General features: G+C 47.6%; 1 protein-coding gene across 1 annotated transcript in view; it reads right to left on the minus strand.

Moving 5' to 3' along the window:
* Positions 1–6,996, minus strand: part of Cdh17 (cadherin 17) — a 95,684-nt gene extending 88,688 nt beyond the window's left edge. The window contains exon 1 of the mRNA XM_076563887.1: positions 6,925–6,996. The gene's annotated coding sequence lies outside the window, so the exon portion shown is untranslated. The remainder of the gene's footprint in view (positions 1–6,924) is intronic.
* Between the last annotated feature and the right edge of the window lie 6,835 nt (positions 6,997–13,831).

A 13,831-nucleotide genomic window follows, 5' to 3' on the forward strand; every position in this document is an offset into this window, starting at 1 on the left:
AAAGATAATGATTCCAAGCCAGGACTGATGGCCCACAAATGTCCAGCACTCGGGCATGAAAGCATGAAAATCTAGAGTTCCAGGCTAGCCTGGGCGATGTAGAAAGGCCTTACCTCAAGAAAATGGGGGGTGGGGTATGAGTAATGTCAATGAATTTAACACATTGAATATGTTAAGCATCCATGAAATCACAATTGTATTCAATAATATATGCCACTTAAACGCCATTGGAGAATGCTAGGCAACCAACTTCTTATTCTATAAGCATAAATAGAGAGCAGAATCAAGAATTCAAGCGTGCTGGCTAATATACTGTCTCGGGTAAGTAGACAGGTTTTGTTTTAGCTTGTGACATCCTGTAGGTAGATCGGAGGGCCTCGTACTGCTAAGCCAGCTCTCAACCACGGATGCACTTACTCAGCCACCAAACAGTGCTTAATCAAGTTATTCTTTACGGGACTCTTCTAGCTAACACGTGAAGAAATTATGAAATATTGCTTTATAACCATTACTGGCACAATGGATTGTACTGGTCCATTTTTGTGTTGTATAGCTAAATACCTTCCCCCAGTTGCTTTATAAAGCAAGGAGGCCTATTTGGTACAGAATTCTGGTGACTGGAGGATGACCTTGTCCTAGCAAGAGCCCCGAGATGTGTTGCCTCTTAGCAGAGTAAAAGAAAAGAAAATGAGCCGAGAGACAGCTCAGGAGGTAAGGAAGCCTGCTGCGGAAAATGCCGGCCCAGGTTCAAGACCCAGAGCCCACATAGTGGAAGGAGAAAACTGATTCTCATAGGTTGTCCTCTGGCCTCCATACATGTGCCATGCATGGTCCAGAGAGACGTGTGTGTACACACACACACACACACACACACACACACACACACACACACACACACACGAGAGAGAGAGAGAGAGAGAGAGAGAGAGAGAGAGAGAGAGAGAGAGAATATAAAAAATGTTTTAAAACAAGTGGCATATATAAAAGAGACCAAGCTCTTAAGATAGTCCTGCCTTGGAACATGGAACATCCTACTTCTGTTAGGATTCACTCCAAAAACCAAAATTCCAAAGGCAGTCGTGACCCCACTACACAACCCCCTTCCACTAGGCCCCTCCCACTCTGACTCCACAGGACAGGCTCATGCTCACCAACCCTTGAAGACAAAGCCACACCCAAGCCACCGCTTCCTGTGTCCCCAGAAACTGATGGTGGTAGGTGGGCTTTCAAACACTGATTTCCAAATAGACATAGAAGAGTTGTGGATGAAATGGGTTTTAGTCCTGGATCTGCCTCGGGTGGGTGCAGCGGTGGAGGGTAAGCAGAGGTGAAAGGTCAGGCCAAAACGGATGATGAGGAGGAGGAGGGTGGATGAGGATACACTAGAACATTCCACCTTGGATTTTAGATTTAAAAATAAGAACATTGAAACATAAAAATGCAAGCCTGCCCCTCCCACCTCCCTCTCTCCTGGGTTCACAGAGGGCTATGGGGTGAGTTTTTCTTTTCACCACTAACTTCTCTGGGGCAGAGGGTGTGGGGTGGTTGTTCACTCTGCGTGTGTCATGTGCACTTCTGTGACACACAGAAAGCTTGATGAATTAGGACCCTGAAACATGAGGCAGATTTTCCAGTCATCCTGTGACTGTGTGGCCCCTCAGCTGAGCTGTGTCCCACCCCGTCAATGCAGCAGGGACAGAAGCTGGAGGCTGAGCAGTCAGAGGAGAATGGAAACTCAAGGTGACTGTCCTCTTCAGGCTAGGCATGGGAGTTTGCCAGAACCAGGGGATGTCTGGGGCTATAGAAAGCTTTGTCTGAATCTCTGCATGGAAAATGTGACCCCACAGCAGAGTTACAAACCTTTGTAACTCTAGCCTGTGAGTTAGGACTATAGACCACGTGACCCTCTCCTCTGCCATGACAGGGTAGCAGCATGGTTTTCTAAATAAGAAAGATGTTAATACAAGACATTAGATAAAAAGAAGTAACTTGTTCAGGCTCATGCACCCCAGGAAGATGATCTTGCCTGGAAGTTCCCTTTGCTGCCATGGGACAGTGATCTACAGACACCACTGATTAGTGTCGCTGTATAAAAGTCACACACAGAGAAGTTTCTGATAACCACTGTCATCCTTGAACGAAAAGGCACCCTCGCCATCTGGAAAGGCCAGTGAGTCAGAAGACAGCTCACAGCCCAGAGCAGTCCATGCGTCAGAGCAAGGGCAGGTGAGAGCATTCAAGGAGCCGGACAGGTGCGGGGAGGGAGGAGGAGGGAGGGAGCTTGCCAGCTCCGTTCCTTGTATCACTTTTAAGCAGATCATGAACAATACTCTAGACAAGTGTAGGCCCTCTTCCCCCTGTGGCAAGTGATGCAATAAGAGATAATGCACTTAGCACCCTATTGATGAGAAAGCAGTGACAGAATACAGTGAGAATTTGATGGCCAATGACCCAAAGGCAGCATGCTCTCTTAAGAGGCTTGTGACTCATCATCACAACGCAATTATATCCAAAGAGACAGAATGGCAAATGCATCTCACCAAATTAATCTGACAAACTGCTCAGCAGCAGTGGTTATGTGGCAGCCACAGAAACAGAACACCTGAGCACCCAGGATGCCACATCCCTTGACCACGTTGACTTTTCTGACACTGGATCTAAACAGGGTCATCACACGCACACACCATCTCCTGGATTGTGGAGAATCAGACTTAGAGCTGGACTGGACAGACTGTGCAATTGGATGAGTGGAAGACAGACTTTCCCTGACACCGCACTGCTGCTAGGAAGAAGTGCAGCAGGACAGGCCGGAGCCACAGCAGTGCCACAGCAGTGCTCATCGAGTCAGGGAGCACTTGGCATCTAGAGATTTTATGGTTAAAAAATCCTTCATGCAGGCCTAAGGAGGCAGTTCACCTGGTAAAGTGTTTGCCTTGCAGACATGAGGACCTGACTACAATTTCCAGAACCCACGTAAAAAGCCAAGCATGGTGGCACACGTGTGTAAGTCCAGCATTGGGAGGCAAGATGAACATATTCCTGGGCTCACCGCCAGCCAGCCTAACCTATTTGGTGAGCTACAGACCAGGGAGAGATCCTGCCTAAAAAATAAATGGTGGACAGCTCCTAAGGAACAGCACCCGAGATTGACCTCTGGCCCCCACCCTCCATACACACTCACACATACACACACACACACACACACACACACAAATAACACATTCAAGGGGCCTGACTATGCATGAGTAACTGCTGTTGTGACCATATTATACTAGATTGATTATAGACCTAGACTGGTAAGAAATGGCATGTGCCGTCTTTTGTCTTCAAAAGTAAAGTGGGGATCTGATAGTCTGCAGACCCATAGGTTCATCTCTGGTTGAGCTCACTGTGAGAAGGAGTGCTTGGCTGGTTGTTCATCAAGCCTATGCAAGCTAGAGCAACCCTTATAAAGAGTCTTGAGGATGCTTCTGGTAGGAAGGCATGCCCATGTGTCCCAACACCCTTGACTGTTGTCTTCTGTTGGGGCTTCTGCCCGTAACCCCAGAAAGGCCACCACACAGCCAGTTTCAGGGCTCTCATTACTGCCCATCTGAACTTAGGTAATGGGTGCTGCCATCAACATCGAAGAGGTTTCCAAAGAGCTGCTGAGACGCAGCCAGTCATGGGCACAGCTGCTCCATGGCCTCCAGCTGGTTCCAGGCAGTGGCAGGAAGCAGTGGTGGTACCCCTTAGAAGCCTGTGTCCTCGGGCCTGCCTCAGATGTGCTCCCATTCCTGGCTGGTTCTCAGAGGTGGAAACATCAAGGGGTTGATTGTCATGGAAGCACTGGTGCTGTCGTCTTGAAGATTGCTGCTGGGATCTGGACTGGGAAGGCTATCTCACTACAGGTCTGTCACCTGTCAGTAGCCTGGTACATCAAGAGGTGAACTGAATCCTTTGCCTCCTCTATTTTGCAGCTGATCTTCAGTAGGCAGGGGCCTGGAGGAGAGGCTGAGTGCCTGGCAGAGAACCCAGATACAGCTATGACAGGCAACCATCAGCCCATGGAATGGAAATCAACTAGAGTGGGTGAGGGATGACCGATTCTGCACAGCATTCCTCAGGGAGAGTTGGGTGGGAGAGATGCCTGCCTGCCTTCCTCAGCCAGGCAGTGAACAGTTGCCAACACTCTGAACACCCCAGCTGAGCTGAAAACAGTGCAGGAGATAAACCTCTGCCAGGGCAGCTGTGCTGGTACTAAATCAGAGCCACAGAGAAGAGTCCCGGGCCCTTAGATGTAAAAGTAATGAATAGAGAGCAGAAGAGGGGCACTTCAATTCTAAAACCACATCACCAGCAACAAAGCAGTAATCGTGTGAGGACTCGTGGGAAGAGAATCTTGCACCAGGAACAAGAATTATGATGCATTAACTCATCCGGGTCTGAGAATGGCAGGCTCTGAGGAACATGCTGTCGTTCTCACAGTCTTCTAGATAAGGAGCCTCAGACCCAGGAGCTGGAACAAACTCACACCAAGGAACTCCGCCAGCGGCCTGCTCTGGCCAGGAAGTTTGACTCTCAAGGCAAAAAGCCTCACCACTCCACTGCCCTGTGTTCTAATTACGTAGCTACTTTGAGATCACAGGACATCATTAGGGATCTGCTGAGAAAGTGAACTGAGATGCAGACATGCTGCTTCTCATGCAGGGGAGATTTCCTTTTAACTCAGCATCTTCCTTTAGTTTTTAGCTTTTAGATTTTAACCATACCACAGAGACAGTCCTGCTCACCACTGCAGGCAGTGAGCCATCTGTTCTGAGGTCAGTGGATACACAGTTTTTAATGTATTGTCTCAGAGTCTCACAGATGAGTTCCAGCAAGAACAGCACACAGCCCATGGTTCACTGAAGACCTGGGGGAACCCTCAGCTGAAACCAGAATCCACCCAGCAGACTGCAAAGAGCTGTGACCATGGAATCTGGGGGTGATTTGTGATGAAAACAGATTGAAAAGGTGGCTGGGGACAGTGTCAAGTACTCAGTTTTAGATTGTCATCTGCTCTGTGCTGTGAATGGCTTGAACCATCCCCAAAGAGGTTCAGATCTTTAGTAAACACCTTGCTTGCTGATGCTTTCCTTGCTGAAGAAAGTAAAAAATCAGGGGCTTAAGAAATGGGGTGGAGGGCAGAACAGAGGGTCCGGAGAGGTATGCAGAAGCAACCAAGAAAAAGACACCCCTCTCCTGCAAGAGCCTGAAGGAGTGGGATGAGCAGGCCACGGTACCCGGAAGGGGCTTTTGGTAGGTCCATAGAGACATGCTAAAGGCAAGGATGATTCTGATAGGCTGAGAGGCTCCGAAACCTGTCTGCAGCAGCCCCAGACCAATAATCCAATCTCATTTCATCTGCCCTCACACCAACTCCAGTGGAGACACCCATCATCCTGATAGCATGCAATCTGGGTTCCAGCAGCTGCTCCAAGACAGGTGAAGTCAGGTTTGTGTCCATCGAAAGTCCGGGCAGTACCTAGCTGGTGCTCCAAGTTCTGAACCTTATTCTCAAAACTCCATACTCCAGGCCTGCCTATACCCTGAAGAGCGTGACCCCACATCCCTGGAACTGACCCTCCCAGCCAAACTAGCCCTCTGTGAATGATATAGAGGCTTCCCAGGCCCCTTATACACCACCTGTGACGAGACCCAGGGCTTCTGCTTCTGTGCCGTCCAACTCGTCTGCCCTGCCCTCACCTGGTATCGCTAGTCTTCAACTCAGAAGCAATGGGATGGTGACAACACCCAACATTTCCTGCTCAGAGAAGGCTTTCTCTAAGTTCAGAGCAAGCCTCACCTGAGGCGAGTGATTCCTGGTTCTCTGTGAGGGGAGGAGAAAAGCCCCGACATGCTGTGGCCACAGCCAGCCTCAGGAAACTATGTCCTCACCCCTCTCTCCTGCTGGAAATGCCTCCTCAAAATACGTTTCTTGAGGTGGCTTTTGAAAAGCCACCTGAGTTTTCTTTCATAGTCTAAGAAAACAGGCTCAATTTGGGCTCCCTGGATCTCCCAGGACAGAATGGTAACGGCACCCACTGCTCCCCAGCTGCTTGGGCTTTCTCATTTTTTTATGAAGCTCTCAAATCCGTTCTCCTGTGGCTTGGAGGCTACAGCATGGAGCTGCAGTCCCTGAGGCCCTGGCAGAGTTTGATTCTCACAGTGAGGTGGGGGCCCTGCCCTCAGCTCAGCAGGCCAAGCAGATAAAGAGTAATTGAATGTGCTGCCTTAGTCCCAGGCTGACAGCAATCCTGGTCTGCAGCCTCCCGTGTGTGAGAATCAGTCTTGCATTTGTGGAAGCTGGCTGTGGGGCCAGCTTGGTTTCAAGGTATGGCTGAGTCCCTTGCCTGGTGACTCACAGACACAGGCCTCATTCCCATCTCTGTGGCAGCTGGGATCTCCCTTGGCATCTGTCACAGAGAGACTGACTTCACAGCCATCAAAGGCCCAGCAGATTCGTCTCTAGGCAGGTCTGTTTACTCCACCGTAGCTGCTTGCTAGCCACTGGCTACCTTAAAAGGTTCCTTCAGAGGCTCCCTGTATCCCACACATTTCCTGTGCCTAAAAAAGGTACAGGCTTACCACAGCTGCTTGGGAGCTGATGAAAACCCAGGTTCAACTTTCAGTCAACAGTTAAGACCCATCATTGCCACCACACTCACCCAGGGTCATAGGTGGGGGGCTCCCTCACTTCCAACACATAGGCAGCCTTGTAGCTAGAGTTTTTCTGCCTTGCCCACAGTCAGGACAAATCTTTGTCACCCGCCAGTCCCACAGCCGCTCAGACCCAACCAAGTAAACACAGAGACTTATATTGCATACAAACTGTATGGTCGTGGCAGGCTTCTTGCTAACTGTTCTTATAGCTTAAATTAACCCATTTTTATAAATCTATACCTTGCCACGTGGCTGGTGGCTTACCAGTGGCGTCTTTACATGCTGCTTATCCTGGCCGTGGCTGCAATGTCTCTCCCTCCTTCTTCCTGTTTCCCCAATTCTCCTCTCTCTTTGTCCCGCCTACACTTCCTGTCTGGTCACTGGCCATCAGTGTTTTATTTATATAGAGTGATATCCACAGCACTTCCCCTTTTCTTCTTTTTTTAAAAAGGAAGGTTTTAACTCGAACATGGTAAAATTACATATAACAAAACAATTATTGAGCAAGAATTACAATTACAATATTAAAGAAGATGTTTTATCTATCTTATATTTGTGAGTTTAAGGTTTTATATCTAACTTATCTTTTATCATAACTGAGGAAATTACAACTTACAACTATCTAGTCTTTAACCACATCAAAGACTTGAGAAGGAACATAATGGTACCTGAGAAATGGTAGATGGATGCAAGCAACTTTCAGGAATCTTGCAAGAGTAGACCAAGACAGCTGGCAGCCTGGACAGTCACCTAATGTTTCTCAGCATTGTTGGTGTATTCAAATTGGCTACAGGCCTAGAGTATCTGACAGACCATTTCAGAAGCAGGAATTCTGAAAGACCATCTTACCCTGTCTTGGCAGAGTACAGTGGTCGCTTTCCTTGTGTCCCGCTTGTCCAGAAAGGACAGCATTGCATTCGTACTGTCAGCCGTCAAGGCAAGGGCAGTTCTTTGCCCAGTAGGCCATTTTGTGCCAAGAAGACAAACTTTTAAATGGAAATGTCTTAGAAGCCCAACATTCTCTCGGGATCAATTGATGCAGCCAGGAGCAATTGTGTCTCATGTCAACAGAATTCTAAGTTATTTAAATGCCATATTCTCTAGGTCTATGAAGTGTTTGAAGATTACCTATCTATCTGAAATATATCTATGTATACCTAGAAGACTTAACTAACATGGCTACAAATATGATTATCATAGATGACTAATTATTAATCTATTTTTAATTATCCATTACAATTTTAAATGAGTTAAACATAATACCTCAAACAAGAATATATATATATATACATATATATATATATACAGTATAACAAAATTAACTTCAAGTTTGTATCAATAAACTAAAATTTATACCAATGTAAAACATTTTAAACATAAACTAAAATCTATACCAATGTAAAACATTTTAAACAAGTTGTTCTTTAAAAATAGGTTCATTAATCTACCCTTTTATCTTATCATCTCTATATCCTCCTATATATCTATATCATATCCCCTTTTCTTTTTTAGAAAGAGATCACATTTATAATCAACCTGTTTTAAATAAAAATATTGTTTTTTCTCTGTCCCACACCAGAGGGCTCTTCTGATTTGGGACACAAGAATCTCTTAACCGGGGCTGGAGAGATGGCTCAGAGGTTAAGAACACTGGCTGTTCTCCCAGAGGTCCTGAGTTCAATTCCCAGCACCCACATGGTGGCTGAAAAAACCATCTATAATGAGATCTGGCTCCCTCTTCTGGCCTGCAGGGATACATACAAACAGAACACTGTATACATAATAAATAAATAAATCTTTAAAAAAAAATCTCTTAACCATTTTTTTTAAGTGCTGTGGATATCACTCTATATAAATAAAACACTGATGGCCAGTGACCAGACAGGAAGTGTAGGCGGAACAAGGAGAGAGGAGAATTGGGGAAACAGGAAGAAGGGGGGAGAGACACTGCAGCCACGGCCAGGACAAGCAGCATGTAAAGACGCCGGTAAGCCACCAGCCACGTGGCAAGGTATAGATTTATAAAAATGGGTTAATTTAAGCTATAAGAACAGTTAGCAAGAAGCCTGCCACGACCATACAGTTTGTATGCAATATAAGTCTCTGTGTTTACTTGGTTGGGTCTGAGCGGCTGTGGGACTGGCGGGTGACAAAGATTTGTCCTGACTGTGGGCAAGGCAGAAAAACTCTAGCTACAGAGCCTGACTTTAAGCCCTATGAATCTAGAAAGATCCAGAGTTGGGGAAGTGGGAAGAGACGGTGTGGCATCATAGGCTCTCTGCCTTGGGACCCAGAATCATCTAATCGCCTTACCAGTGCATCCACGGCTAAGTTAATGCACTACTCCAAGCCCAAGGCTCCTCATTGTGCAAAAGAGTCTTCAGCTGCTTCAGTGGGTGCTGCTGATGAAACAGTGTCTGAAAACACAGGGCAGACATGAGCCACGTGGGCCGTGTATGACAGCGTGGAGCTGAGCAGAAGTCCTGCATTGAGGGTGCTGCACTGAAGTTGACTACATTCTCAGAGGTCTGAGAGAGGATGGAGCAAGAACCCCAAGCTTGGGGAGGAAGAGAGGCCTTTTGGATCCTGAAGGTGAAGGAGCCTAGGCTGCAGGTTCAAAGGCAAGGGAGCTGTAACCCCTTCTCACCTCCCTCACTTTATCATTCTCAGAAGCAGCGGCATGCCCTCTTTCAGCTGGCTGTTAGGAGAGGTCTCTGGGCTTATGGAATATCGAGGGGTCTGGAATGATTTCTGGACCTTGAACACCCATGATCATTCCCATAAAGGCCCTACTTTCTAGGCCTTTAACCTAGGGACCGGCCTTGACCAAGGTCTCTTCATAGCCAGAAGCCTGAACTCCTCTGGACTGGCCCTCTTCTTCCAGTGTAAGATCAAGAAGGATCCTACCAAAGAGAGCCTTCCCTCTGTGACAGAAGAGAGCCTGCCCATCTTCTTCTCAAGAGGGCAGTTTGACAGCAACCTCACGCAGGCCTCAGATCAGAGCTGCGACTCTAGTCCACCTCTTTGATGACCTGTTCCTTCCTCCATAAACTACCAACACAGTGGCACTTACTGATGTGGCTTTAAGGCCTTCTTGGCACAATGCGTGTGACAGGACACAAAGTGGCAGCACATGATAGCTGTGATTTCGTGGGTGGAAAAGTCTAGGAGGGGGATAGAACGCGTGACCGCAAGCTACAGAGTAGAACAGGCCGGCCCGAGACTCAAAAGGCTGGGATCAGTGCAGACCTACTTCATAGCCGTGTGTCCTTGGACAAGCCGCTGGGTCTCCAGCCAGTGGGAAGGAGAACCTGCCTCTCAGTGTAGTCTGACAGTGCTCGGGACCAAGGGCTTCTGCACATTGGGCATTAAGTTTTACAGGCTTAGATAGACCCTGAAGGCATGTCACAAGGGCACATGACAAGCCTGATATAATGTTATGTCCCATTAGCCCAGGGCCTGGCCCAGAATCAAAGCTTGGTAAATGTTTGGTTGTGAATACATTTATTTAGCCCAACTCTCTTAACTTTTATAGGGACAAATGTCCTGTGGCACAGAGGTGATGAGTCACTTACGGAAGAGCTGGTGCTGAGCTGGGGCCTTCAGTGTGGCTTCCAGATCCACTTCCTGGAGAATAGCACCATCATTTCCAGGACTTTGGTTCTCACTTGTCCTGGGCCCAGCTGCTCTCACTGGTATGTAGACTGCAATCTCCCAGACTGCATCTCTGTACAGCAAGGTAAGTCCGGAGATCACAGACTTCGAAAGCTGCCTTGGACCCTAAGAGACTCCAGAGAGCTCAATTCACAGGGCGTCACTGGGTGCTAACGGTTAGAACCAATCACATTCCCTGCTTGTCTGCTTCTGCTGAGGGAGCTGCTCCTGGTGGAAGACCATTCCCCCGTGTGCGCGGCAGCACCTGTAAGACGGTGGACGTTCTGCCGCCTGCCGGAGAGAAGCTGCAACAGAAAATCTAAAGGCACTGAGTCTGAAAGCCACAAGCTCTGCAGATGGGGGCCACTCAGCCGTTCCCTGGGAGTTCAGGTTCCTGCACAGCCCACCTCTTCCACCTTCACCCCCTTCGAGTCAGGGAGACAACTCCAGACTTAGCACATCAGGTGCCTAGCCACAGTCAGGCTGACAGTTGGCAGGCCATGCCTTCCAGACTCTCCTCTGGTTTACAGAAGCCTCTGAACACAGCTCTGTGAGGACTGGATTGTTTGCAGGCTGTTGACATCTTTTGGAAGCTGGAAGGTCAGCTGCTACCATTGGAAAGATAGTTCTCTCTGCCTCCAGAGTGAAACCAGGCCTTTGTCCCGAAGTCTAGAGCAGAACACCAAAGCGGTGTTCGGAGGACTTTAGCTTTGCTTTCTAGTGATGTGACAAACACCAGTACCAAAAGCACCTTGGGGATGGAAAGGCTTAGTTCATCTTACAGCTTGTAATCCATCATGAAGGAGGGGCAGGCCAGGAACCTGGAGACTGGACCTAATGCAGAGACAGTGGAGGAGTGTTGCTCACTGGCTTGCTCTCCATGGCTCACTCAGCCTGCTTTCTTATAGAAACCAGGACCATCCGGGTGTCTGGGGATGGCACTGCCCACAGTGGGCTGAGTCCTCGAACATCAATCACTAATCAAGAAAATGCCCACAGACTTGCCTACAGGCCAATCTGACAAATGCATTTAATCAGTTGAGGGTCCCCCTTCCCAGATGACCCCAGCTTGTGCCAGGTTAGAAAGTAAATAAAGAGCACACAGAGTTTGTGTTCGCTTTGTTAACATGTGAGAGTGTTTTCTCCCACACAATGCCCCTAAGGGTTTTGGAAAAATAATTCCTGGAAAATGTACATCCTCTCTTTTTGGTGCCTGCAAATCATGAGGCAGCCTCAACTTCTGAAAAGCTCTGCAGTGCAGAAAAGAGAAGGAAGAAGAAAAACAGAGAAGGGGAAACCATGGTGGCGAAGAGCAGAGGGTGTGTGCTGTTCGACCTGCCTTTGCCTTGGTTTTAGGTTTTCCTTTGAGAAGCCACGCCCCCTTCCACTCTCCTAACCCTGCCTTCCACGTGGTCCTGTTTACTGAGACCGTTAAGTGACAAAACTGCCTGGCCGCTCACACACATTCCACCTACAGGCCGCTAGTCCATCCGGTGCAGAAGCATACACTGAGGATTTCTGGAGCTGTGCCACGACTTGCGTGTGGCTTTGGGGTTGACCTGATGGGACAACGGAAATGAAGAAGTAACAGACACACATATAGAAACGCTGGTGTCAGGTGGGTCACACACTATGATGGAAATGTGCCAACAGCTGGGGAACTCAGCCCTTCAGTGCATACAGCTGAGTGTGGAGGTGGGCTGCCTAATCTCTGTATCATGATATTGATCATCTCTGTAGACTGTAAGGGAGCAGTTTTGGGCTGCAGTCATCCACGAGGAGGAAGCTCTGGTTGCTACTTTCCACACACACTGTCCACATTGTTACTTGACCAAGGTCTCTCCAATCCTCTGAGCCTGCCTGGGGGAGGCTTTGCCATTCTGTGGGTCTGAGACACTGGGCCTTGCATGTCAATAATACACATTCACCTGGGACTTCATCTGCTCTCCAGCAGAGCTGCCTTTCTCAGAATACAGTCCCACAGAAGCAACCTGTGAGTTCCTATTTTAGCTTCCTCAAGCCTTCTTACATCCTCTACAACCAGAGGTTTAAGCATTCTGCCTTATTTAGCACTTTGAACCACATTTCCCCCATCGTTTTCCCTTTTCCGTTAGTTTCTATTGCTTGAGATCTAATACATTCTTGTTAATACAAGGAACCTATTAGTCACATGCAAAAATGAAATTGGAACCCCACCATATGTAAAACTAACTCAAGCTCTCAGCAAGTGAGTAATAATCCCTGTTCAGGAACATGATGGGCTCCATACATGATGAGTCTATAAAAGGCAATGTTCACGCAATACTGAGCAACATGAGATCTAGACAGCCTATTGCAACTATACAAGGCACCAAGTTCTATATCGGGCATTGTGACCTATAAAGTGCACTGTGAGTATGGGTACATGTTCTGTGCTATATACAAACACACGAAGAGCTGTAGCCAGGGCACTGAGTCCTACACACAGCAATAGGAGCTCTATTCTGATGCATTACAACCTGTGTACTTCACATCCATCCATACACATACACACCCATACACACACACATACACATATGCACTGTGAGTTCTTCACAGGCTTCTATGAGCTCTGGAATTTCATTATATGCGACAACCAGCCACTATGAGCTCTATTCAGAATCACTATGAATTATAAAGACGTCCATTAGAACTATATATAGTGTCAGGAGCTCTACACAGGTGCACTCTGATGCAACACAGGTCTGTGGTTTCTACGCAGGGTGCTATGAGCTGCACATGGCATTACAAACTCTATACAAACACGTTACAAGCCCCATGCAGTGTAGCAAGAGAGTTTTCTCTCCAGGTCCCGCCAAGCCCCGGCAGTCCGACAGCCCACTTATAAAATAAACACACAGACACTTATGTTATTTAAACTGTTTGGCCTAATGGCTTCTTTCTGACTGTTCTTCTATCTTAAATTAACCCATTTCTATTAGTCTATACTTTGCCACGTGGCTCATGGCTTACGGGTACCTTACATCTTGCTTGTCATGGCAGCGTCTCTCCCTCTGCCTTCCTGTTCTCTCAATTCTCCTCTCTGTTAGTCCTGCCTGTACTTCCTGCCTGGCTACTGGCCAATCAGTGTTTTATTTATTAACCAATCAGAGCAACACATTTGACATACAGACCATCCCACAGCAATGCAGGGATCATGTGAACTCAGCACAGAGGTCCATGATCTCTGTGTGCTGTGTACATGACTAGGAACTGCATGTGTGTGCGGAATGAACCTGATACATGGCATTATGTGTCAGGGGAGCTACATTATGGGTTATATGTTATACATATGGCACTACACACACACACACACACACACACACACACACACACACACACACGCTGAACGCACTGTGAAATGTGTAGCAGGAACAGCAAGCTCTAAGTAGGTTACTGTGAGCACTATGTGGGTGTAGTGAAAAGGAGGCACTACGAGATGGACTGTGAACTCTGTACACAGCACTGGGAGCTC

The sequence above is a fragment of the Peromyscus maniculatus genome, chromosome 2 (genome assembly GCF_049852395.1).
Source record: "Peromyscus maniculatus bairdii isolate BWxNUB_F1_BW_parent chromosome 2, HU_Pman_BW_mat_3.1, whole genome shotgun sequence".
Lineage (NCBI taxonomy): Eukaryota > Metazoa > Chordata > Mammalia > Rodentia > Cricetidae > Peromyscus > Peromyscus maniculatus.